The 26,329-nt window shown below is 43.3% G+C and overlaps 1 protein-coding gene and 1 pseudogene across 5 annotated transcripts in view; one reads left to right on the top strand and one right to left on the bottom strand.

The window, feature by feature from the left end:
• Positions 1–26,329, bottom strand: part of LOC100543530 (glypican-5-like) — a 427,109-nt gene that overhangs the window by 174,580 nt on the left and 226,200 nt on the right. The gene's annotated exons all lie outside the window — the stretch shown is intronic.
• LOC146543585 (uncharacterized) lies at positions 2,482–3,185 on the top strand (annotated as a pseudogene).

Here is a 26,329-nt window from a genome sequence, read left to right as displayed (position 1 = left end):
GGGCTGACTGCTTTCCTGCTAAAATCAGCAAAAGAAAACACAGGAAGTCTCCCTGATTCTTTTTAGATGCGTATGGCATTAGAGAATGCAGAGAACCAAAGACATTTTGAACACAAAACAAAAAGAGTGAAAAAATAGCAGGCTGTTTGCTGTGGCACAATCACCAGAAACAAAGCATCACTTGTTATCTGAGTGCTAAAAATATGATGATGATTAATGGCAGGGATGGAGGAAAAAAACAAATAATAGATGGAAGAATACATGATGTAAGGGTGTTTAAAAAAAAAAAAAAAAAAAAGGGCTACGTGTGACATTTCAACTTTTACAATAGGATCTGACAAGGCTTCAGCAGCACTGCAATAGCAGTTGGCAGGCCTGGATCAGTCCAACCACCCTGCAGCTTCCAACCTTAGCCTGTATGGAACTGTGTTCTGGGCCTTCCTCCGTGACCTTTTGCTATGCTTTTGGGTAATCAAATCATAGTGTCACAGAATCACAGAATGGCTCGTGTTGGAAGGGACCTCAATGTCCATTTGCAACCCCAACCATCGCAGGTACACTTCCCACTGGATCAGGCTGCCAGGATCCCATCCAATCTGGCCTTCACTGCCCCCAGGGATGGGGCACCCACAGGACTCTGGTAGCAGTGCCAGAGCCTCACCACTCTCGGAATAAAGAATTTCCTCCAAACACTCAACCTATTTCTCCCTAATTTTAGTTTAAAACTGTCATGGTTTCATGATTTTTGGTTATCAGTATTCCACATCATAACATCATGTAATGCACTGGGGGTTTGACTGCTGATGCTCAAGGTCCGGGTGCCTGTCCGGAGGAGAAGAAGAACTGCATTTCCCCAGGGGGCTTTGCAGTCAGTGAGGAGATATAACTCCCGGCAAGGTCACCTGATGTTCTCTTCTTTGCCTGCGCTTCTTCGCTTGCGCTTCTCCGTCTGCACTTCTCTGCCTGCACTTCTCTGCCTGCGCTTCTTCATCAGCTCAACTGGACTGCACTTCTCATCTCAGCGTTGTGGTGAGGCCGATCCACCTTCCAGACACACACTCTCTCTCTCTCATTATATTCTGCTGATACTATATTTAGTAAATTAGTTTGTTTCACCTCAGATTGTTGCTGCTGTTTTCAATTATTTCAGGGTCCCCTACTTTCCTTTTCCAGGGGCGCGGATCCGCGGATCCCTCCGCCCTTCTAGTCATGGAACCGGGCCGAACCAGGCTGTAAACCGTTAACAAAAAAACATTCCCCTTTGTCCTGTCACTATCTGCCCATGTAAAATCACTCTCTCTCCCTCCTGTTTATAAGCTCCCCTTGAAGGGGACTGGAAAGCTGCAATGAAGTCTCCCTGGAGCCTAGTTCCCTCAGTCTTTTTTTGTAGGAGACATGCTCCAGCCCTTTAAGCATCAAGAAGGGACACTTAAGTCTGCTCTGCAGCAATTTGTGGGAGAAAGAGAAAAAAACAAATCCATTTGCTTTAGAAGTCGTGCAGAAGGCAACAAGAGCAAGGGAAGGCTGGAGTGCTGACTGCCACCTAACTGAGCAGAAATTCTTTCACCAGAGCAAGTGGGGAAAAAAGCTGTAAATCAAGTTCTGCTATTTGAAATTAAATGCTTCCTAACAGTAATGCCAAGATATTTTCTGCAGACATTTACTAAACCCTTCAATCTTGTACTTTCAAATCATATTTTTAAAGAACAAGGAATGAGAAAGGATTTTAAAATTTAAATTTTTTTTTTTTTTAAATGGGAGATGGAGTAGCTGTTTGTTGATTGCATTTTAGATGCACTTCCCTTTTTCAGAGCAAACCAATGAGTAACTAAAAAAAATTTCACACCGAAAGGTCAAAGAAAGCATATCTCCTCTGATAAATGAGAAAGGAGAACTGACTACAACAGATAGGGAAGAGGGTGAGGTACTCAATGAGTTCTTCACGTCAGTCTTCACTTCTCAGATTTCTGATGTCCCTCAACCGCTTGGTGGGAAGCGGGGATCAAACTCCTCCCCATTGTAAAAGTAGAACAAGTTTGAGATCACCTCATGAGACTGAATGTGTAGAAGTCTACACAGAACTGTAGAGTTCTGAAGGAGCTGGCTGATGTGGTTTCCAACTCACTTGCCATCATATTTGAAAAGTCATGATTGTCTGGCAAAGTGCTTGGTGACTGGAAAAAGGGAAACATCACTTCCATTTACAAAAAAGGGAGGAAGGCCTGTGAGCCTCACCTCTGTGCCTAGAAAGATCATGGAACAGATCCTTCCAGAAGAGATGTTAAGGTACATGAGGGATGAGCAGGTGATCCAAGACAGCTGGCTTACGTAGATGGGCAGATTGTGCCTGACCAATATAGTGGTCTTCCATGATGGAGTGACAGCACTGGTGGACAAAATGAAAGGATGTTGTCTACCCGGATTTGACACAGTTCCCCACCACATCCTCATCTCTAAATTCAAGATATATGGATTTGAAAAATGGATTATTTGGTGAATAAGCAATTACTTGGAAGATTGCAGCCAGAGGGCTGTGGTCAGTGGCTCTGTGTCCAGGTGGAGGCTGGTCACATGTGGTGTGCCTCAGGGTCTGTCTTGAGACCAGTACTCTTTAACATCTTTATCAATGACATAAATGATGGGATTGAGTGCCCCCTCAGCAAGTTTGCTGACGACATCAAGTTGAGCAATGCAGTTGATACGGCAGAAAAAAGGGATGCCACACAGAGGAACCTAGATAAACTTGAAAAATGGGCTCTTGTGAACCTCATGAGGTTCAACAAAGCAAAGTGCAAGGTTTTGCACTTGGGTTGAGGTAATCCCAGATATGTGTACAAACTGGGAGAAGAACTCCTGGAGAGTAGCCCTGCTGAGAAGAACTTAGGGGTCCTGGTCTATTTAAAACTTAACACAAGCCAGCAGTGAGCACTTGCAGCCTGGAAGGCCAACAGTATCCTGGGTTCCATCAGAAGAGGGGTGGCCAGCAGGGACAGGAAGGAAACTGCATTCAGGATTGGGGCCCCCAACAGTGGAAAGATGTGGAGATTTTAGACAGGGTCCAGAGGACAACCGTGAAGATGCTCAGAGGGCTGGAGCACCTCTCCTATGAAGACAGGCTGAGGGAGCTGGGCTTGTTCAGTCAGGAGAAGAGAAGGCAGCGGGGAGACCTCACTGTGGCCTTCTAATCTTTAAAGGGAGATAGGAGGGAAATCAACTTATTACACAATCTGATAGTGATAGGACAAGGAGGGGAATGGTTTTAAACTAAAGGAAGGAAGATTTAGATTAGTTATCAAAGGGAAGTTTTTCACTGAGAGGGGGGCAAGCAGCTTGAACAGGCTGCCCAGAGAGGCCGTGGCTGCTCCGTGCCTGGAGGTAATTAAGGCCAGGCTGGAAGGCCCTGGGTGATGTGATCCAGTGCTCCATCTAGCAACTGGCAGCCTGCCTGTGGCAGGGGGCTGGAAAATGATGATCCTCGAGGTCCCTTCCAACTCAAGCCATCCTATGATTCCATGATTCAGAATTCACTCTTGACAGTCACTTTCTCTTGACCTTTTTAGTGTCTAAATAAGGTCCACTAATTCCCGAGATGTACAAGATGTTCCTGTTTTTATACAGTTTTACATACACTTACAAGCTACTAGTTGGATCTTGCCTTGACACAAGAGTAATTATTATCAAAAACTAATACCCTCCATGTAGACAGTTATGTTCAGCAATAATTATTAATCTATTTCTCAAAAGCATCTCTGAAAATCTAATGACAGCTCTCTCTCTGGCATATGGTGCAAACATTGCAAATTGTTTGGGGAAAAAAAAAACAATCTATTATTAGTCTTCATTGTGAAAAGGGCAATATATGATCCACACAAAAAGGTTAGACAAAAATATCAGATATTACTAGATAATTAGCTTAGCCAAGTCTAGGTTTGTTAAGCAATCAAAGTCTCTGGCTTAATGCCATTGCTCACAAAGGGATGCGTCTGAAAATCACAGCAACAGATGAAAGAATCACTGGTGGGACAGAGAGCAGGGCAGTCACAGCACCAGGATGCAAAGATCTGCCCTTTACAAAGCATGCATCAAAAGAAACCCCATATTCTGTGACAGAGCTAAGAACAGAGTAGATTGCATTTCTTTACCCATGTGAAACTTGCTTTTCCACCGCCTCACTTCCAGAACCCCACTCCAGAGACTGTTTTCCAGCTGACCCTCACGTTCCCTTCTGCAGCAAGCGGGTTTCCATGCTGGTGGATTGGGCTGCGAGCTGGAAATCTTAGACCTTAGTCATGACAAAGCTGTGAGTGGTCCTGAACAAATTAGTGGGGCTATAAATGGATTGAAAGTTGGACTTGTGTACCGTGTACAGGAGTGGGGCCTTTGCTAGTAAACTGTAAGCTACATGAAATCTTAGCTCAGTCCTTAACTAAGAGCTATTGATGAAGACACCAATGCCCAGAGGCCGTAAGTCTTTATGACACAATGCAGGCTCCCGACTTATTGTACAGGTTAATACAGAGCAAAGCAGAGGTCTGCACTGTGTTTTGGGGAGATACAATTCCCATCCTGATCATAAAACAGCCTGTGAGAGCTGTCAGGCTGCTCCCCGCTGCACTCCGTGGCCCAAAGCCTGTTGGTACTGCTGGGCCACAATCCCCTGGGCACCAGTAGGACAGTTTTGTTGAGGGCGCTGTGCCATTTTACAAGTTTCCCATTCTGGTTTATTGCATTACTCAAAATGTAGAAGTCTTAGAAGGGAGTGAGAATCCCCTGCCTTGCTTTCCTCTTCCCCTTCTAAGACTCTAAGTATCTATCAAAGGAGATAAAAAGGTGATTAGCTTAAGAAAACAATTGAAATACTTCAGAGAACCCTTCCAGTATATTTCACATACCCTGCATAATACTGCACAACTCTTACACCATCACAGCCTGACTCGAATGCTTGGGCACAGCAGCAATGAGGCCAGTGGCACTTGTAGTGATACTACTGACAGCACCCATAGCAAGAATCACTTCTCTGGGTGATCAGCATGGGTCACAGTCCTTCATTGCTTCAGGCCCCTGGGGAATTGCTTGTCACTGCTACATTATCCTGGTTTCAGTCAAGACAGTGTTATCAGCACACCTATGTTCTGGTTGTTGCTGAGTGATGGAACACACCTAGGACTGGGCTGGGCTGCTGTGCAATAAAGAGCCACTACCATGATGATGTGAAGACAGGGAGTAGGAGGGAGCCAGGACAGTTGGTCTGAATTAGGCATGGGCTCATTCCATAGCATGTGACGTCACGGGAAGGGCCATAAAGTGTGGGGAGTTGGCTGGGGGGCAGCTGATGCTTGAGGATTGCTGGGTGTCAGTTGCTGGGTGTCAGTCAGCAGGAATGAGATGTGGCACTGCTGATGGGGCACTGGTCAGTGAACAGTTGTACTGTTAGCTGGATGTCAGCCAGAGGTGCTGAGTAATTGCATCGCAGACATCTCTCTCTATAGCAATCGTTACATTTTTGCTTCCATTTTCCTTTTCTGTCTTAATAAATAGTTCTTATCTAAACCCATTTTGTTTGCAATTCTCTCTCTCATCCCACTTGCAAGGAGAGGAAGCGCCCAGCTGTGTGGTGCTGAGTGGCTGCAGGGTTAAACCACAACTTGTACACAGAGGCAGCAGAGACACCTAGCAGCAACCTGGGCTCACCGGGTTAAGGATCTCAGGAATGGAAGTCTGCATCCTTAGTAAGAGGCAGTCGTTAATTGCACAGCTGTGGGAGTGGAAATGAAAAGCCTTTTATTGGCATTCTCATTATTTAATGATAATGAGACCCCAGTGTGCTATAAACTGCTCCTAATTTTTATTTTTACAAATTGGAAGCAAATTCACTGCTCCTACTACAGATGACTTAAAATCTATTCGGTTAACCCTCAAACACCAAAGAGAATGAAAATGAGATAGAATAGTTAAATTTGAGTAATATAGAAATGAATAAGCCCTTTCTTACTACATGCTGCTTAAACTGCTCTTGCAGCTCCATAGGGCTAGGCCCCAGCAGCTTGAATATGGCTCATTTGTAACTCCTCCCAACTGGATGGCACCTTGGAATTGCCAGAGAAGATCAGCTCACCCGCACATTTAGCCCTGAATTCCTGCCTCTGGCAACTGCCTCACTTCTAATGCTTCAAAGGAGAAAAAAAGGAAGTTTTTACTGTATACCTAACAAATGCTTTTTGCTGAACCACGGATGCCAGCTTGTAGCCCCAAGCATAAAATCTGATTACTTAAGTTCACGTTTTGTCTCTTCCCTTCCTCCCAGAGATATATTGTCATTTACACATTACTCATGCTGGTCTCTTTCTCACTGGTCTTCCAAAAAACACAATGGAGAAGGGATTTCTCATCCAAAAGAAGAGACCTCACAATGCAGACGCAGTAGCTCAAAGGGCTGGCAACGCTGTCTCTGGAGATACTTACAACCACCAACCTGAGCATGTTACACAGGCTGCATACACAGAATCCTCTATCAGAGCCTCATCTTGAAGATATTTTGGTATAAGAGATACCAATAAGTAATACCAGATAAAAAACAAACAAACAAACAAAAAAACAAAAATGTAGAACTTATCATTTCTGATTATTTCTGACCACAAATAAATCTGTAAGCTTAGAAAAATCTACTTAAAAGTCACTGCTGGCTTTTTTTTTTGTCAGAGCACCTATGCAAATCCCTATATGCAGAAGGTACGGAGAGGAATGAGGTCTGTTTCTATTCCTCTGTATCCTCAGGACACTCTCAAAGTCACTAAATGAACGTCCCTGCAAGGCTACTGCTGTTATTTCAGCAAGCTGCAAATGGGCACATGGTTACCTCTTAAATTCAGATTTGGGTAGGAAAGCAGATTCAGAATTTTCAGCTCTAATTTAAAAGCTGATGCAATAATTATTTGTCATTTCTTTGTGCTCATTTGACATGCCAGTCAGAAAAAGTAATCTGACAAGATCTACACTTCCATTTTTAGGTAATTTCAAGTAATAACAACACATCTATTGCTGAAGAATGAGTAGTACCAATATTTCCATTAAAAGTTAAGCAGAACAGTATTACTGCTGAAGCTCCTTTGTCTACTAAAGCCTATGGAGTGATTGCCTCCTACAGACTCTCAGAAGTCATAAAATTGCATTCAGTATGGATAGTGAATTTATGTACATTGTTTTTATAGCTAAGTTTAAAAAAAAAAATCACGAATGACTACATATTAACACAGAGGGAAAATTCAGCTTGCCCCACTTGTGCTCCACAGCCATGCAGCTCTAGTTCCATTAAGCTGGTGTTGAACTATCACCTATAATGTAGGAAATGATCATTTTGTAGTCTAATACACGGAACAGTTTAAAACGAAGTCTGGCTACTGGGATGCTCTGCACAATGCTATGAATATTCAGCAACATTTGAACCTTGAGCTCCCCCTTGTGCCATGTAACTAACTTACGTATGGAATAATTGGGTTTTTCTTGACCAGCTCGAAGAGAGGATTGACAGCAGGCTGCCAGCAGCTGGCCCGGCCTGGCACAGTGTTTAGTACTGCATGCAGCAATCCAATGTCACACCTGATGAATGGAATGTAAGCACAAGGGTTTCTTACTTCTGCTCAACTCCTGGGAGCGTAAGCAATATTACTTCACTGATAACCACATCAAACTGCCGCTGCATCTTAGTCTAAAGATGTTACCCACAAAATATAGAATTTAGATTCTGTGCATTAAGGATTCATCCATGCTGACTAAAATATTGGTACATGTGACATGTTTTTCAAAGAATACTGCATTTTCTTTGAAGTATGGAAATGCCCCCAAACCAAAGGCCCACACTCCAGCATGAGAATGGTCTCTGAAAAATTGAATGTAACCTCCACCTCAGTATGACTGTCTAATGCTTGGAATACAGAGAATAACACTGGCAATAGCCAAGCAGACCACAAATCAGAATGCTTCAAAGGACAGTGTTTGAGGCCAGCCATTCTAATACACTAATCTAGATTTATTCTAAAGTAATAGCTCGTCTGTAAGTTCACAAAGAAAAGATCATTTGGATACATTAGTTCCGCTGTGCTGCGGGTAACCACTGCTGGTACCCAAGTCCTCCGAGAATAACAATCATCTGTTTCAGTAACAGGGAAGCATTTCTCCAAGCTAGGTTGTCTGTGTGAAACAGATATTTTTTTTTATATGGAAAACCTCTGCATGTAACTGAGTTCAACTTATGAACTGCATGCAAAGAAAAACCTTTTGAGAACCACACTGCTTAAAAAGCAAATTAATGCAAATACAAAATGCATCTTAAAAATGTATTAAGATCTTCCCTTGTGCCAGAGAGATGGTATCCAGGCCAAGATGCCGCTTCCCTTAAAAACAAGGGGGAACAAGACTTGCTAACAGTGGAACAGGACCAAAGGTTTGAAAAGACTTGGAAAGAAGAGGCTGTTATTTCAGTGTTTGAGGATGTTGGGCACGAGACATGCCCGCACATGGTTTGTCAAGCTTTACAGACCTTAGAAGTTGAGACTAAAAAAAAAATCTTTAAACAAAGCATTTGTATTGTGATGCAAAACGAAGGAATTTGTTTGATTCACATTTTCCTGAGCCTGCAAAGCTGCTCTTTCTCGGATTTATGCCTGCTGCCCCCTGGTTTCTGCAGCAAGACTCTCAGCACAGACGCAGGAAGTCGCTCTGCAAGGTCTGTGAGCTGTGTAACATAAGAAGGCTGTGTTTATTCTCTTCCTGCAGGCTCCCAGTGACATGTGAGCGAAAGTATCACCTTCCCTGGGTTTTCACAGGTTATCAATGACCAGGAACCTCAGAGATCAATTCCACTGGGATGCAGAGAAAACATTCCGACTTGGAATTGTGCCTGCAAGGCTAACACACATATTTTTCTCACCAAAGCCTGAAGATTCGCTTTGTATGTGCAATGTGCTGAGTGCTGCCATGGTCAAAGGAGTGCTCCTGCAAGGTAATCTATGAGATTAGAAACACTTGAAATGCTAGATTGTTTTTCTGGTCAAGTAATGTGTAAAATATCAGCTGTATAGCAGTTATCTGTAAAAACTGACTCCTGGATAGACTTGACACAGATAAAGTGAGACAGAGACAATGGAAACAGCCCATTTCCCCTCTCAGTGGACAAAGCAGTATTTAGCCAATCTGTTTCTTTAGTGCAGTGCTTGTATTTATAATAATGCCTGTAGTTTTTATCAGTCAAACTAAGCTCTTCCAGAATTTTCTGTTCCATGCTGAAGAGGTGGCCAATTTAAAAATACGACTAATTTTAAAATATCCTCCGAGGTTATTATTATTATTATTTTTACCATTACAATACTTCTGTCCTCTTCTGTGACAGTAATCTTGTGTTTCCTTCCCAGACACAGGGACTGACTTGTGTCAGGCTGAATGAAGATACAGAATAAGTACAAACCTTAGCAGACTCATCAAACAACTGTTTTTCATTTCCTATTATTTTTTTGTGCTCTTTTGGGCGGTTTTAATCCAGTGGATATGGGCCATGCTGATTTAATAACTACGCGTGTCTCAGGAATGTTACCTTGCATTCAAGAGCCTTGCACAAGTCCAAACACATTATGAGAGTTATCTTTATCAAACTTCTGCGAACTCCAACAAAAACCCAGTGCCAAGGTGGTGTGATGAGATCTCTTGTGCATAAAACCAGTATTGCCTAAAATTGTTACCACCTGTCTGTCCTTTATTAATTACGACAAATACAACCCCTATAACTCTGCCTGCAATTATCAAATAAACCATTCTTGATTTAACTGAACCATCTCAATTCATTTACTTTGAAACAGCATTGAGCCACGAGCCTTTATATCCTCGCTGTAAAGTAGAGTTTAAAGAGTAAAAACACTTCTGTGACCTCACACAGACAGATGCATGGCAGCATGGGCTGCACTGCTGCTGTTGGTCACAGAAGTCCAAAAGACAGACATCCTGGCTCCATATTTCAATCACTCTGAGAATATTAAGAAACTTCACGCCTAAACCATGCAGAGTTTATGCAATGGTGATCTGTTCTGTGGGAGAACAGTGGGGTCACACCACCGCTCTTGGCAACTGCTCTCCCGCATGTACAGTACTCCTTGCACACACTCCATTCTTAACAAACCAGTACAACTTTTGGCAGGACCACATCTACAACAAAGCTGCTGTCTTTCTTGTAAAGCATTAGTTGGCACCTTTCAAAATCATTTAACTTCAGCCTAACCTTGCTACAAGACATGCTGCTTTCAGGAGGGCATCTGTGCAAACCTGACTGATTTTGCCATCTTCTCTACTCCTTTCTCTGGGAGAAAGTTATTCTAACCTCTGGTTCTAACATTCTTTCCCTCCCACATACTGTTTCCAGTAAGCATCTGCAGTTCCCTAGCGCTGCCAAATCCTTGGATGAGATGGTCATTATGGGAGTTAAGGCACTGCAAAAATAGTTGAATACCATCACAAGTACCAGTTTCAAGAAGAATAGTGTATGTGAAGATTTAAATGTGTGAAGATGTAAATTTAAACTGGAACACCAAAGGCAGCCATATGCTGAAAATGCTATAAATGACACTGTAAACTGATATATATAAAAACCAGTACAGATCTGCTCTGATAAGGCATCTCCCTGACCAGAGTCCAGAATTCAAGCAAGGAAAATATCCCCCCCAAGGCAATATTATGCTGCAACACTCCTCTGTCTGCCAGTCAGCCTGAAGCAAGCACAGCCTCACAAGGAAGCAGGGGGAAGGAGGAATGGTATCACAGAATCACAGAATCACAGAATTGTAGGGGTTGGAAGGGACTTCTAGAGATCATCGAGACCAACCCCCCTGCCAAAGCAGGTTCCCTACACCAGGTCACACAGGTAGGCATCCAGGCGAGACTTGAATATCTCCAGAGAAGGAGACTCCACAACCTCCCTGGGCAGCCTGTTCCAGTGCTCCGTCACCTCACCGTGAAGAAGTTCTTACGCACATTCGTGTGAAACTTCCTATGCTGCAGCTGATGTCCATTTCCCCTCGTCCTGTCTCCACGTACCACTGAAAAGAGACTGGCCTCACCACCACCATGGCCGCCACACCTCAGATATTTATAAACCTGGATCAGGTCCCCTCTCAGTCTTCTTTTCTCAAGGCTAAACAGACCCAGTTCACTCAGCCTTTCTTCATAGGGGAGACGCTCCAGGCCCTTCACCATCTTTGTGGCCCTCCGCTGGACTCTTTCCAAGAGATCCCTGTCTTTTTTGTACTGGGGAGCCCAGAACTGGACACAGTACTCCAGATGAGGCCTTACCAGGGCAGAGTAGAGGGGGAGGATCACCTCCCTCGACCTGCTGGACACGCTCTTCTTAATGCACCCCAGAATGCCATTGGCCTTTTTGGCCACGAGGGCACACTGCTGGCTCATGGCCAACCTGTCGTCCACCAGGACGCCCAGGTCCCTCTCTGCAGAGCTCCTCTCCAGCAGCTCATCCCCCAGCCTGTATTGGTGCATGCAATTATTCCTCCCTAGGTGTAAGACCCTACACTTGCTTTTGTTGAACCTCATCCGGTTTCTTACTGCCCAGCTCTCCAGCCTGTCCAGGTCTCGCTGAACGGCAGCACAGCCTTCAGGTGTGTCAGCCAATCCTCCCAACTTCGTATCATCAGCAAACTTGCTGAGGGTGGCCACTATCCCCTCATCAAGGTCATTGATGAAGATGTTGAACAAGACCGGACCCAGCACAGACCCCTGGGGGACACCACTGGTTACAGGTCTCCAGCCAGACTCTGCACCACCAACAACGACCCTCTGCGCTCTGCCAGTCAGCCAGTTCTCAACCCACCTCACTGTCCACTCGTCTATCCCACACTTCCTCAGCTTTGTTATAAGGATGTCGTGGGAGACAGTATCAAATGCCTTTCTAAAATCAAGGTAGACTACATCTACCGCTCCTTCCCCATCCACCCAGCATGTGACAGCATCATAGAAGGCCACCAAGTTGGTCAAGCGTGACCTCCCCTTGGTGAACCCATGCTGACTACTCCTGATAACCTCCTTTTCTCACAGTTGTCTGGAGGTGGTATCCAGCACAAGCTGTTCCATCACCTTTGCAGGGACAGAGGTGAGGCTGACAGGCCTATAATTACCTGGATCTTCCTTCTTGCCCTTTTTGAAGACCGGAGTGACATTGGCTATCCTCCAGTCTTCAGGGACCTCCCCTGTTGTCCAAGACCTCTGAAAAATGATGGAGAGTGGTTCAGCAATGACCTCCGCCAGCTCCCTCAGCACACGTGGATGCACCCCATCAGGTCCCATGGACTTGTGGAACTTAGTACTGCCTAGGCGCTCACGCACATCCTCTTTCCTGACTAAAGGGAAGTCTCCCATTCCCCAGACCCTCTCACTAACCTCCAGGGTGTGGGATTCCTGCGGGAGAGCCTTTTCACTGAAGACGGAAGTAAAGAAGGCATTCAGTAGCTCTGCCTTCTCAGCATCCCCTGTTACAAGAACCCCCCCCTCACTTAGTAAGGGGCCCACGTTCTCTCCAGTTTTCCTTTTGCTGTTAACATACTTGAAGAAGCCTTTTTTATTATCCTTTATCACTTTAGCTAGATTCAATTCCAGACGGGCTTTAGCCTTCCTCGTTGCATCCCTGCAGGCCCTGACTACATTCCTATATTCTTCCCAAGTGGTCAGACCCTTTTTCCACATTTCATGGACCTTCTTCTTTCCTTTGAGCTTGCGCATGAGCTCCTTGCTCATCCACACAGGTCTCCTGCCACCTTTTCCCAATTTCTTGCTCACAGGGACGCACCGATCCTGAGCTTGGAAGAAGAGCTGTTTAAATGCTGACCAGCTCTCAGAGGCCCCCTTACCTTCTAACACCCAAGCCCACGGGATAGCTCCAAGTAGGTCCCGGAAGAGATCGAAGTTGGCTCTCCTGAAGTCCAGGGTAGCAATCCTACTTATTGCTTTGCTTCTTCCACTCAGGATCTTGAACTCCACCATCTCATGATCACTACAACCCAAGCTGCCCCCAACCTTTACTTCCTTAACAAGTCCATCCCTGTTGGTGAGAATAAGGTCCAGTAACACCCCTCCCCGCGTCGGTTCCTCCTCCACCTGCATCAGAAAGTTGTCTTCAACACACTGCAAGAACCGTCTGGACCGTGCATGCCTGGCCATGTTGGTCGTCCAGCAAATATCTGGATAATTGAAGTCCCCCATAAGCACCAGTGCCTGGGAACGTGACGCTACATCCAGTTGCTTACGGAAGGCCTCATCAGCCTCCTCATCCTGATCAGGGGCCCGTAGTACACGCCCACAACAGTATCACCCTTACCAGCCTGCCCCTTGAGTCTCACCTATAAGCTCTCCACTGCTACATCACTCTCCCCCAAGTGAAGTTCAATACATTCTAGCTGCTCTCTCACATTAAGAGCAACTCCACCACCCCGCCTAGCCAGCCGTTCTTTCCTAAAAAGCACACAGCCCTCCATGACAACATTCCAGACATGCGAGCTGTCTCACCACGTCTCTGTGATTGCAATGAGATCGTGACCTCGCGACCGCACACAGAACTCCAGCTCTTCCTGTTTATTCCCCATGCTACGCGCATTAGTACACAGGCACTTAAGAGAAGCAGCATCCCCCCACCCTGCTCCCTGCCCTCCTCCTTCACTGGGGTCTGAATGAATATAAATGTCAGCTCCTCCCCCCATGTGCCACCACTAATCTTACAGCTCATTCTGTTGTGCACAACTGGAGTGCGTCGTCAATATTTATAGCAATTGAAGATCAAGGAGATCAACCCTGAAAACACAATTATTTTTTTATTTTGAAAAAAAACCTTTTCCTTTCCTTAGTTTCCACATTAAAATAGAAAATGGAACAATGCCAAGGAAGAGAAGTGTTTATAAAGCTTGGGTAAGAGGGCTTGAAAAGTAGTTTTCCCTATTCCCGTCAAGGCCAAATGAAAAGGGAAAAAAAACAACAAAAAAACCAACACTAACACCATCATGGAAAACCCCACATCTTCTTTCTGAAAGACTGCATATCACGTGAATTAAAAAGAACTACCATTTTGGAACCACATTTATCTCTTCTTTTGAAGCCTGTAAGCTTTTAAATATTATTTTTTTAAAAAAAGAAAAACATTACAAAGTGTCTGTCACATACTTTCAAAGAGAACACAGCAAAAATCTGACCTGTGAGCTTAAACAGTCTGTGAACTCACACTAAAATTAAACTTGTGATGCTTCAGTCTGAGTGCGTGTTTACAGCACATAAACATGTATTATGTTATAATGAATCAGAGTTGGTCCACTGTTCTCTCTTATTTTGCCAGCTTTCTGGATTAGTCAACACAGCTTCGCTTCCATTTGCTATGGATAGAGTAGATGGAAAATCACAGAATCCTTAAGAGTTGGAAGGGACCTTTAAAGGCCAACTCCCCTGCAATGCACAGGGACACCCAGGCTGCCCAGGGCCTGATCAGCCTGGCCTTGAAAGTCTCCAGGGACAGGGCATTAACCTACGGCAACAGGTTACCGTCAATAAGTAACCTGTTCAAGTGCCTCACCACTATCACTGTAAAAGAGATTTTCATAGTATCTATCCTAAATCTACCCTCCCTGAGCTCACGTCCAGCTGCCATCCACCAGCACTCCCAGTCTTTTGAGGCAAGACTACAGCTCAATGCTTTCATCTCCTAGTTTGTACGGTAATAGAGGTTGCCTCAACCCAGGTCCAAGACCTTGCACTTGGATTTGTTGAACCTCATGAGGCTCTCCTGTGCCCACTGCTCAGCCTAGGTCCCTTTGGATGGTGTTCCATCCCTCAGGAACGTTGACTGCACCCCACAGCAAACTTGCTGAGGGTGCACTCAACTTCATTGCCGATGTCACTGATGAAGATATTAAAGAGTATTAGCCCCAGCACCAACCCTGGGGGACACCACTCTTTTTTTACTCTTTTATTTTTTAATCTTTTTATTACTCTTATTTTAAAGAATACATTTTTCAAAGCCTGATGATAAACCCTTGGCTGGGAGGAATGGTGTCCTACTGCTCAGTAATAGTTTTAGTGCAAGCTGACTAACTAAATAAATGGAAACAACAAACAGAGGAGCCATGGATAAAAAAGGAACAAGTTCACCAAGAAAACTAATGCTTCAGAATTTCTGAGGCAAAATGGTAGCTTTTGCCTAGCTTTACCCATTTTCACCAGCCTTCTCAAAATTGCTCTCGTCCCTTTGAAGAGCTTTTCTGGACATCAGTTTCACAGTATCAGTTGATAATTGCAGGCAGTGATAGAGTACTGCTAGCAACTGGTACACAGACTCAACAATGTAATCTCACTTACGGATGAACCTTAAAAAGCAATCTATCAAAAGAACAAAGTCTGTTCTTTGTCCCAGGGGCAGAGACAAGGTTTTATTAAAAAAGGAGGGGGCAGTCACGGGTGAATGTCTTTGCAAGGAATTTTTATAATTGCATTTTAGTTCTCCTCTCAACAATACACTGTCACTTGCTCCCACTTCTCCAGACTTATTTATCCATATAGACCAATAAATGTTAATTAAGTTGGTTTTAGAATGGAAGAACAACTAAATAGAATAAATAGAATAACAGAATCATTTCAGTTGGAAGGGGCCCTTAAAGATCACCTAGTCCAGCTCCCCTGCAATGAACAGGGACACCCACTGCTCTGTCAGGTGCTCATAGCCCCTCCAGCCTGACCTTGAACGTCTCCAAGGACGGGGCATGTACCATCTCTCTGGGCAACCCATGCCAGTGCCTCTCCATTCTAACTGTAAAAAACCTTCCACATATCCAGCCTAAATCTCCCCTCGTTGAGCTTAAGACCATTTCCCCTTGTCCTGTCACAACAGACTCTGCTAAAAAGTCTGTCCCCTTCTTTCCTGTCACTCCCCTTCAGATTCTGACAGGCTGCCCTCAGCTCTCCCCACAGCCTTCTCTTCTGCATCTGCACAGCCCCAGCTCTCAGCCTGTCCTGTAGGAGAGGTGTTCCATCCCTGGGATCATTTTTGTGGCCCTCCTCTGGACGAGCTCCAACAGCTCCATGTCTCTCCAGTGCTGAGGATTCCACATCTGGACGCAGTGCTTCACATGAGGCCTCACAGCACAGAGCAGAGGGGCAGGACCACCTCCCTGACCTGCTGGTTGCTCTTCTTTTGGTGCAGCCCAGGATACAGTTGACTTTGTGGACTGCAAAGGCACTTTGCTGGCCCGTGTCCAGCTGCCATCTACCAGAACCCCCAACTCCTTTCCCACAAGGCTGTGCTCTATCCTTACATCTCTCAGCTTGTACTGACACTGGAGGTTGCCATGATCCAGGTGCAAGACTCACACTTGGCCTTAGTGAATCTCATGAGGCTCTGCTGGGCACACTGCTCAGCCTGTTTAGGTCTCTATGGATGGCATCCCATCCCTTAGAAATGTTGAATGCACTGCACACTTAAGATTTTTAGACTTTATTTTATGACAACAGTCATAAAACAATCACTCTAAAAGGAGTTTTTCTGTAGAAAAAAAATTCTCCTGAACTCTCAAACATATCCCACAGTTTTGCTGAACTCAGCAAGTTTATCAGGAAACCATCATGGTAAATGTCCCACAATAATATCATTAAATTTTCTGGACCTTGGATATGAATACTGCATGTAGTAGAATATATATCCAAGGCATTAAATGCTCTCCTAGCAACTCAACAACTACTGCTCATTAAAATGAGCTCACTCAGATTCCTAACAAAGGACAGAAAACCAGAAAACCCCAAATATCCATGGGTGGAAATAATTCACATACAACCTCCGCATTCTGACCTCCTGGTCCTCACAAGGGATCTTCAAAAATAGTTCTAAAATATAATCTCAGAAGTTAAATTCATAAATCTACTATATACAAAGAAAAAATTTGAATCATACATAGAGTGGCTTAAAGGCACATTGTATTTCCCCATCTCACAGCTAACCCCTTCATGAGTAACAGACAGCAAATGACCTGTGCCTGCTTTTCTCTTTGCCAGATGTGTCCCATGGGTGACAATCCTCTCCTCCAGCTGCCTCCCTCCCAATGCTATAGCCTTGTTACCAGTGGTTTAATTCACGGATGTCAACCTTCTGGCTCACTTGAGCACTGAGGGAAATGGAATTGTCTTGGGCCACATATAAAATACCTAATATATTAAGTAACAAAACCTCTTTTAAAAATCTTCATATTTTTTATTAAAACAGAAAAAAAAAAAAGGGAGAAACAAAAACAAAATTATTGGAGATATCTGACCTTGCTTTTATGAAACTGATGCATCACCCTGGTTCAGTGGTGATGGCTGTAACTCTTACTGAGTTTTCAAAATGCTCATAACAGATTTCTGATGAAATTTTACTCTCCCTGTGCTTCATCCTTGAAAACCGTTGTTCACAAATGTATGTGATGACATAATTAAGGTGTGGTTGTGTGATTGCTCTCTGGTAAGCTAGAGCTCATAAAGATTTGGTAAAGAGACAATCAAATTTTTGAGTTCAGTATCTGATTGCAACTGTATACATTCCATTTGAAAATCTGCAGGTAACATATTTATGTCAACAGAAAATGGAGTAAGAGATATAATAAAAATTATCTTTTTTTTTTTTTTTTTTTTTTTAAGCAAAAGGTGGATAGTGAGGTGGGATAGAACTGAGACAGGTGAGGTTTAGGTTGGATATGAGGAGGAAGTTTTTCAGCCAGAGGGTGGTGAGGCACTGGAACAGGTTGCCCAAGCAGGTTGTGGATGCCCCAACCCTGGAGGCATTCAAGGCCAGGCTGGATGTGGCTCTGGGCAGCCTGGGCTGCTGGTTGGTGACCTTGCAGGGTGTTGGAACCAGATGATCACTGTGGTCATTTTCAACCCAGGCCATTCTGTGATTCTACGATAAAATCTGTTCTCAAATTGCTTTATCAAAACAGAAAGCAAGGCTGCATATTTTTTGCTGTTCGCTGGGCTGTGTTTAGCCAATGTATCAAAATGCCTAAAGTTATTTGCTGTAAATTGAGCTTGCCACAATTTAAGTTTTATTTTGAACAGTGTTATGGTTTGAAACATGGCACAGATAATTCATTTAAATTAGTAGTTGAATCTACCAAAAAATGCTAGATCTGTGAGCCATTTTTCATTTTCTGGCACAAATTTACCATAACATTCCATAAATTACTTGATTTCATTTTGCAAATCATAAAATTTTCTCAGGATTTTATCCTGACTTAACTACTTCAGAAAAGTAAGTTATGTTCCCATAGTCAGCATCCTTACTTTCAAGGAACTCCTGGAATTGGTGATGATTCAATCCCTTGGGCCTTATGAAATTCACAGATGTCAATTTGCATGATATTATCTATTTTTAAAGCTTTTGCAGACACATTTTCTTGATGTTAGATGCAGTGATATTTCATCAAATATGAGTTGCTGGTTGCAATTGCATCGACTCTTATTAATATTATAAGTGTCTCTTTTTTTACTTACCATTGCTGAGGCACCATCAGTAGCTATACCAGATAGGTTGGAAAAGGTTAAAAAGAATCCCTGTAATTTTTACTGCTTCATACAAATCAAGAGATTTATTCGGGTCTTTTAATGGGACCAAAAAAGCCGTTTCTTCAGGGACATTTTATCTGTTATCAATACCTCTAATGAAAATGGCAAGCTAAGCTGCATCTGTAGCATCAGTGCTTTCATCCATAGCCAAAGCATTGAAATCACCAGCTTTACTCCCCAAACATCTTTTAATACATTTTCCTATTTCTTCAATTTGTCTGGCTATATTCTTGGTGAGATAAAACTGATTTTAGAAAAATCTGTTTGTATTGTTGTTGTTGCTTTTTTTTATTTTTTTATTTTTTAAATCAGGACAAATTATATCTGCTATGCTTTCCATATATGGCTTAATAAACTTACTATCAATAAATGGTTTTGATTTTTTTACAATAAGGTTTGCTGCCACATAAGTAGCTTTCATAATTGAGTCCATTTGAGTTGTAACTTAAAAAAAATTGAGAAGACATTTTTTCAGTTCCAGTATCTTGTCTTACAAAACATTCCTTGATACACATCATATTTCTCTGTGTTTTTTTCGCACAGAATGTCTTTTCTTTGACCATCCATGCAATTTTCTTACAAATTCAGCTCAGACAGTGCCAACTGCAAACCAATGTTTGGTGGCTGAGAGCGATGGCTGTGTGCTTGGGGCCGGGCTGCTCGGCAGGGAAGAGCCACCGCCGCGAAGGTGCAAGGGCAGCAGGCAGCTGCAGGAGCCAGGAGCTGGGCTGGGCTGCAGGCTGGACATGACTGCTTTTTCTGATGTATGTAACAGTGACTGTGTACAAAATGTTGGACCTCTGTTCTGTTTAAGACAGTATCCCAGGAACTATACATATTGCCCACCAAATTACTCTGTATTCTAATGCATTTATCCAAGCACAGTTCATCAGAAATCATCTCCTGCTGTATTTCATCTGTTCTCTCTTCTCAGTCCCTTACAAGTGTAGCCCCCCTTTCTAATAGGGTCCGAGCCCAAAGCAGATGAAACAGCCGTGTCTCTCTGCTGTTTCAAAGCTAGATGCAAAACAAATTGAACAGAATGATCACTAGGGAGCTTCAGCTTGAGACAAATCCTTACTGCAGTCAGCAAGTTGCATTTTGGTATCACCTTAAATGTGACTATCACCCACAGGAGCTGCATATTCTTTCTTGTTCACACTGCCCTTATGCTGACCAGAGGAGCAGGACTTTGCACTACAGGTACATGCAGACTCTGCCCTTCCAGACCTGTACAGCAACAACCAAGGAGCTGTTAAGAACTTCCTCTGGTTGCTGATAATCACTTCGTTAACTGCAGTTACAGAAATACTGAAATGCATGCTTTAAATTACACTATCAATGAATCACAAAATGGCTTGGGTTGTAAGGGACTTCAAAGATCATCAAGAATTAGATCAGATTGCCCAGGACCCCATCCAACCTGCCATTACTATCCAACCTGCCTTTAAACACCTGCAGAGATGCACAGCCTCTCTGGGCTGCCTGTGCCAGCGCCTCATCACTCTAAAAAAAATTTCCCCCGACTTCTAATCTACATCTCCCTCCAGTTTAAAACCATTTCCCCCTGTCCTATCATTATTTACCTGTGTAAAAAGTTGATTTCCCTCATGTTTATGTACTCCCTTGAATACTGGAAGGCTCCCCATAGCCTTCTCTTTTCCAGAGTAGTTCAGCCACACGCTGTACCACATACCCTCATTACCTGACATAATCCAACAACCAATCCAGATGACATGATATAGCTGGATAAATACAACAGATCACAACCTAAGAACTTAACATTACCTTATTTCTCCCTATCCCAATCCAAATAACTCACTGATCATGATGGATCCACAGATGTCCCTTCTCACAGAATGCTCTACTTACTCCTTCACTCCCCTTAGACTAGAAATGAGTAGAATTAGTGGGACATTATAAATATTCTTTCCTAAAACTTTTCCCCAAAAGACAACCAAAGACTAAAACTTACATTATTTTGTGAATCACAGAAGCATAAAATGGCTTGAATTGGAAGGACCTCAAAGGTCCTCTAGTTCCAACTCCCTGCTGAGGACAGAGCTGCCCACCACTAGATCAAGCACTAGATCAAATTGCCCAGGGTCCCATCCATCCTGGCCTTGATCACCTCTGGTGAGGGAGCAACCACAGCCTCTCTGGGCAGCCTGTACCAGCATCTCACCACTCTCTCTGTGAAAAACACGTAATTTGAGACACAAATCTATGTAAGAAAGTATTGTGAATATAAATACAAATCAAGGGGTTTTCTACTATCTCTTCCACTAGGAAAAAAAAAAAAAAAGAGAGAGAGAAAAAACAGGAACTGTAAAGTGGGGAAAAGATACATTATTCTTTTTCTGAACATGGAAAGGTAAGATTGTATTGTTCTCAGATATGGAGATCTATAGGGCACAGATCCTTCCTTGGTCCTGTTGCATGACTGCTGCATTTGCACACACAAAATTCATGAAAGAATTCTGAAAGGTGACCCTCACTGCACAGAACTGCAGTCAGCCATTTCTCTGCCTAGGTAGTTCAGTTTGTTCAAAGATCCATACTTCGGAGCTACTTCTCACACCAAGTCTCAGTTTACTTCATGCGTGACTCACAAATTCATACCCACTAGGTTTCGAAAGAGACTGGATTCCCCTTTTGTTAGACTATTTGTCTCCTTCACTTGCTGGCCTATCAGCACAAGACAGAATTTATTGCAGTTTAATGTTATGTAGCATCTGTTCAACTATAAATTAATCACTGTCAGATAAGAATAAAGTTAATTAGTTTCCTAGAGTATGCCTTTTTTCTTTAGTTGTTAATTACCCATATAAGAACCTGTGCCTTTCAGAGTCAGCATATTCACAACATTGGAATGTCATTATTCAATCTCCTTCTGAGAAAACATTACACATCTTTGTACTTAAGCAGCATTGAAAGCTAATGCAAGTATCCGGACATTTTTAAGTTGGTAGTGACATTATTGTGTCTATTTTCACATAATGAAAACAATGCTGTTAAAATGCAGAAAATTGCTATTCACTAAACAGCAATGTTTCAGGATGCACACAAGTTTCTTTTCAAGTACTGCTATAGTGCTGCAGTATCTTTTTAAACAACACACTTACTGTTTAATATATAGCTTAGGTAGATATTGCCTGCAAATATTCACTATTTAATAAAATGAAATAATATTCCAAGCACGTAAATTACTGTGCTATCAGATTATACCACAGTGACAGCAATTGCAGGCAGATCACAGGCAGGATATCTGAATTCCATACTCATTTTCACCATAGCCATATAACAATGGCAACCCCTTCATTTCAAGAACTTTCTGACAAAGTACAACAAAGACTTATCCAGCCTTTCAAAGTCTTCTGAGTAGAGCCCTATAAATTCTACATATAAAAGTTTTGTCTGCCCTGTTTTTTAGCATAATCAATCTCACAGCAAATTGGTTAAAATTTGGATAGATGCTTGGTGAAGAAATGAAGATCTGTTTTTTTTTTTACAAAGCTCTACGGGTGAGAAAAAATTAATATAGATACAACTTCTTGTATTGTTACAGAGTAATTGTTTGGGGATTTGGAGAAGGGACAGCAAGAAAGAAAAAGTGAAGCTCAAACAAGCCTACACTGTTTGTTTATTTCTGTGAAACAAGGATTTTTCCTGCATGCTTTGAATTTTTCCTGTGTAGCCACTAAGTGCACTTCTCTCTGGTCACAGGATCAGAGACTTGATCTTCTCCAAGGCTTTGTAATCCAAGAACTTTATATTTCAGACTGAAATGAAGGACCAAGGGACAAAGACAAACTCTTTCATTGTCTCCCACTGAAGGGAACTTGAACTCTGCCACGACCACTCCAAGGGCTCAACTATGGGCTCATGGGAAGAAGAGAGCAACAGCTCCCTCTGTCCAAAAGTCTCTTTCACACCAAAGACTTTTTTTTTTTTTTTTTTTTAAACAGTCTTTTATGCCTAAAGAAGAGAAACTGCTGTTTGGGAATCCAGCCTGTGTGTGAGGAGAATTCTGCCACATTTCTTTCTTTACTACAAATAAATGCAACATCCTTGAAACAGTCTCTGTAGTCAAATGTACACCAGAAATACATTTCAACTAAGCTATCAGGATGTATACTATTAGTATTAGTATTAGATTCCTACACTACTAGCTCCAAAGGTGAATCAGCAACATGTTATACTGTAAATGCTTGGAATCACCTTATATGTAGATAAATTTCTATAACAATCATAGAACCGTTTCAGTTGGAAGGGACCCTTAAAGGTCATCTAGTCCAACTCCAGCAGGCTCGTGTCCCTCCTGTGCTGAGGACTCCACATCTGGATGCAGTACTCCAGATGAGGCCTCACAGCACAGAGCAGAGGGGCAGGACCACCTCCCTGACCTGCTGGCTATGTTTCTTTGGATGCAGCCCAGGATGCAGTTGGCTCATGTTCAGCTTGCAATCCACCAGTGCCCCCAGCTCCTTTTTGGTGGGGCTGTGCTCTATCCTTACATCTCCCAGCTTGTACTGTTAGTGGGGATTGCCATGACCCAGGTGCAAGACCTCACACTTAAATTTGCTGAACCTCATGAGGTTCGCGTGGGCCAACTGCTCAGCCTGTCTACATCTTTCTGGACGGTCTCCCATCCCTCAGGTGTGTCAACCACACCACAGAGCTTGTTCTTTTCTGCAAATATGCTGAGAATGTAACAGATCCTGCAGTCAATGTCACTGATGAAGACTGTTGCAAGAGTACCAGTCCCAGTCCTGACTCTTGAGGGACATAACTCATTACCAATCTCCATCTGGACACAGAGCCACTGAACACCACTCTCTGGGTACAATCTTGCAACCAGTTCCTTGTCCTCTGAACAGTCCACCTATCAAGTCCATAACTTTCCAATGTGGAGAGAAAGATGTTGTGGGGGATCATGTCAAGGGCCTTACTGAAGTGGACTTCAGTAAGGTGACATCAGTGGCTCTTCCTTTGTCTGCTGACAAGATACGCTATCATAAAAGGCCACAAGTTTGGTCAGGCAGGACCTGCCATTGAAAAAGCAATGCCAGTTATACTATTTTCCAAGTACCTCAGGATTGCGCCTCCAGGAGGATCTGTTCTATGATCTTCTCTGGCACAGAGGTGAGGCTGCCAGGCTGGTAGCTCCCTGGGTCATCCTTTCTACTCTTCTTAAATATAGGCATGACACTGACTTTTTTCCAGTCACCAAGAACTTCACCTGATTGCTATGACTCTTCAAATGTCATTGAGACTTGCTCATGGCTTTTTTTCAGGGACAGCTCTCTACACTCTATTCCTTCCCTGATGTAGAGGCAATGCCTCCTCCCCTCCTTCCTTACCTGTTCATTCTGAACAGCCTGCACCTGTCAATAGTCATGGGAATCATCCCACCAGGTTTTGGTTTTGGCAACTACATTGTGGTTTTCTAGTAGCATGGTGGCTTCCAACTCCTCCTGTTTGTTTCCCAACCTGTATGTGGAATGAGCGGTGGGAAATGAGGCATGAAAAGGCACCTCTTCCCAACTACTCTAGTAGTTGGAAGACTGAAGGCACCTGTTAAAACAAATGACTAAGCTGGAAAATGAAGTAGAAATAGCACAGGACACTTTTTCTGACAGGAACACATTGGAGATCCATACCAATAAGACTTTGAAAGTGAAGATCCTGCAAAGAAAATACAGTGAAAGCAAAATTCAGAGTTAACTTAAGACACTGTAATGGTTTTTCATCAAGAAATGGTCAGAATATTTTCTTTCCTAGCTGCCAGACGGTGGTAGTATTTCAAAAATATTAATATTATTTATGAGGAAATACATTCATTGCATTATGACTTGGCTGCCTGCCAGTGCTGTAGTATTGCATTCATAGGAGTTATAGGTCAGCATCCACACAATGCCATAATCTACAGACAGTATCAGAGGAAGCGGGAAACACACCGCAGTCCAGTTATTCATGACAACTTGTTTTGGGGGAAAATATATTAATATCTGCTTGTCATTGAGGTAGTCTGACACAGTATCAAACATCAGTGATATTTTCTGGAATCTGTGAAAGAAATTGAATGAATACCCTCAGCCATGTGGGATCACTTGCAGCCAAGTTTCCCAGTCTAAATGAACACCTCTTTAGTAAGTCATTAAATCTTTCAGAGTTTTTTCTGTTATCTTCAAAAATGAATTCTCCAACCAGGACAAAACAAATGTTAGGCTGAATCAGTAATTAAATCAAGATGCCAAAGAATGAGTTTTGCTCACGTTAAGAGCCAATTCTACATACAACATCTGAGTATCTTTTAAGGTAACCAATGCAAAAGCCATTCCACAGAAATGTGTGCAAAGGCATTTTGAGCATTCTTTTCTCTGCTCATAAATATTCACAGTTCTCATTCTAGTTCTAAGATTTGTAGATTACTGTAGCCATGGACGTTGTTTGGACCAGATGTGGTTAGGCAAAAGAAATGGTTACAAGAGATAAAAAAAAAAAAAACAGATGTCTCAACCAAACATGTTAAATTCAATGCATTTTCTATAGGTTATCACAGACAGAAACACCAGTTAGGGGACATCTCCCGACTACTGCAAATCCTCGGTTAGTGTTCTAAGGACAAGCAGCAGAATCATAGAATCACCAAGGTTGGAAAAGACCTCCAAGATCATCCAGTCAACAGTTCACCTGCCACCCAACATTGCCCACTAAATTATGTTCCCTAGTATGAACACCTCCAGGGACAGCGACTCCACCACCTCCCTGGGCAGCCTGTGCCAAAGCATTGTCCCCGTTTCTGAGAAAAGATTGTTCCTAATGTCTAAACTGAATCTCCTCTGGTGTAACTTCATGCCATTCTCTCCCATCCTATGACTAGTTACACAGGAGAAGAGGCCAGTGTCCCACCTCACCACAGTCTTTTTTCAGTTTAACTCCACATAAGACATGCTCCAGGCCCCTCACCATCTTCAGTACCCTTCTCTGGACTCCAGGGCCTCCATGTATCTCTTATAAATAGGCACTCAAAACTGGAAACACTACTCAAGGTATGGCCTAGCCAGCACCAAGTACAGAGAGATGAACACTTCCTTGCTCATGCTGGCAACATTATTTCTGATACAAGTCAGGATGTGATTAGCCTTCTTTGTCACCTATGCACACTGCTGCTACACGTTCAGCCATGCACAAACTAACACCCCCAGATCCATTTTTTCTGCAGTCTTCCCAGCTGCTCTGTCCCAAGCTTGTAGTGTTGCCTGGGGTGGTTGTGGCCAAAGTGCAGAATCTGGTACTTGGTCTTGTTGAACTTCATCCCATTGATCCCAGCCCAGCTATCCAGCCTGTCCAGATCCCTCTGCAGGGACTTCCTACCCCCAGGCAGATCCACACTTCCTCCCAACTGGCTGTCATCTGCAAACTTAGTGAGGGTGCACTCAGTGCCCTCACTCAAGCCATCAATAAAGATATTGGACAGGGCTGACCCCAGTACTGACCCCCTGGGGAACAACACTCAAGACAGGTTGCTAACTGGATGTAATTCCATTTACCACCACTCTGGGTCCAGCCCTCCAGCCAGTTCTTCACCCAGCCAAGCGTGCAGCTGTCCAAGCTTTGGGCTGCCAGCTTCCCCAGGAGAACACTGTGGGACACCAGTGTCAAAGGCTTTGCTGAAGTCAAGGTAAACTACATCAACAGCCTTTCCCTT

Source organism: Meleagris gallopavo, chromosome 11, assembly GCF_905368555.1.
Source record: "Meleagris gallopavo chromosome 11, MGAL_WU_HG_1.1, whole genome shotgun sequence".
NCBI classification, from domain to species: Eukaryota; Metazoa; Chordata; class Aves; order Galliformes; family Phasianidae; genus Meleagris; species Meleagris gallopavo.
This window is presented reverse-complemented; position numbering and strand designations above follow the sequence as displayed.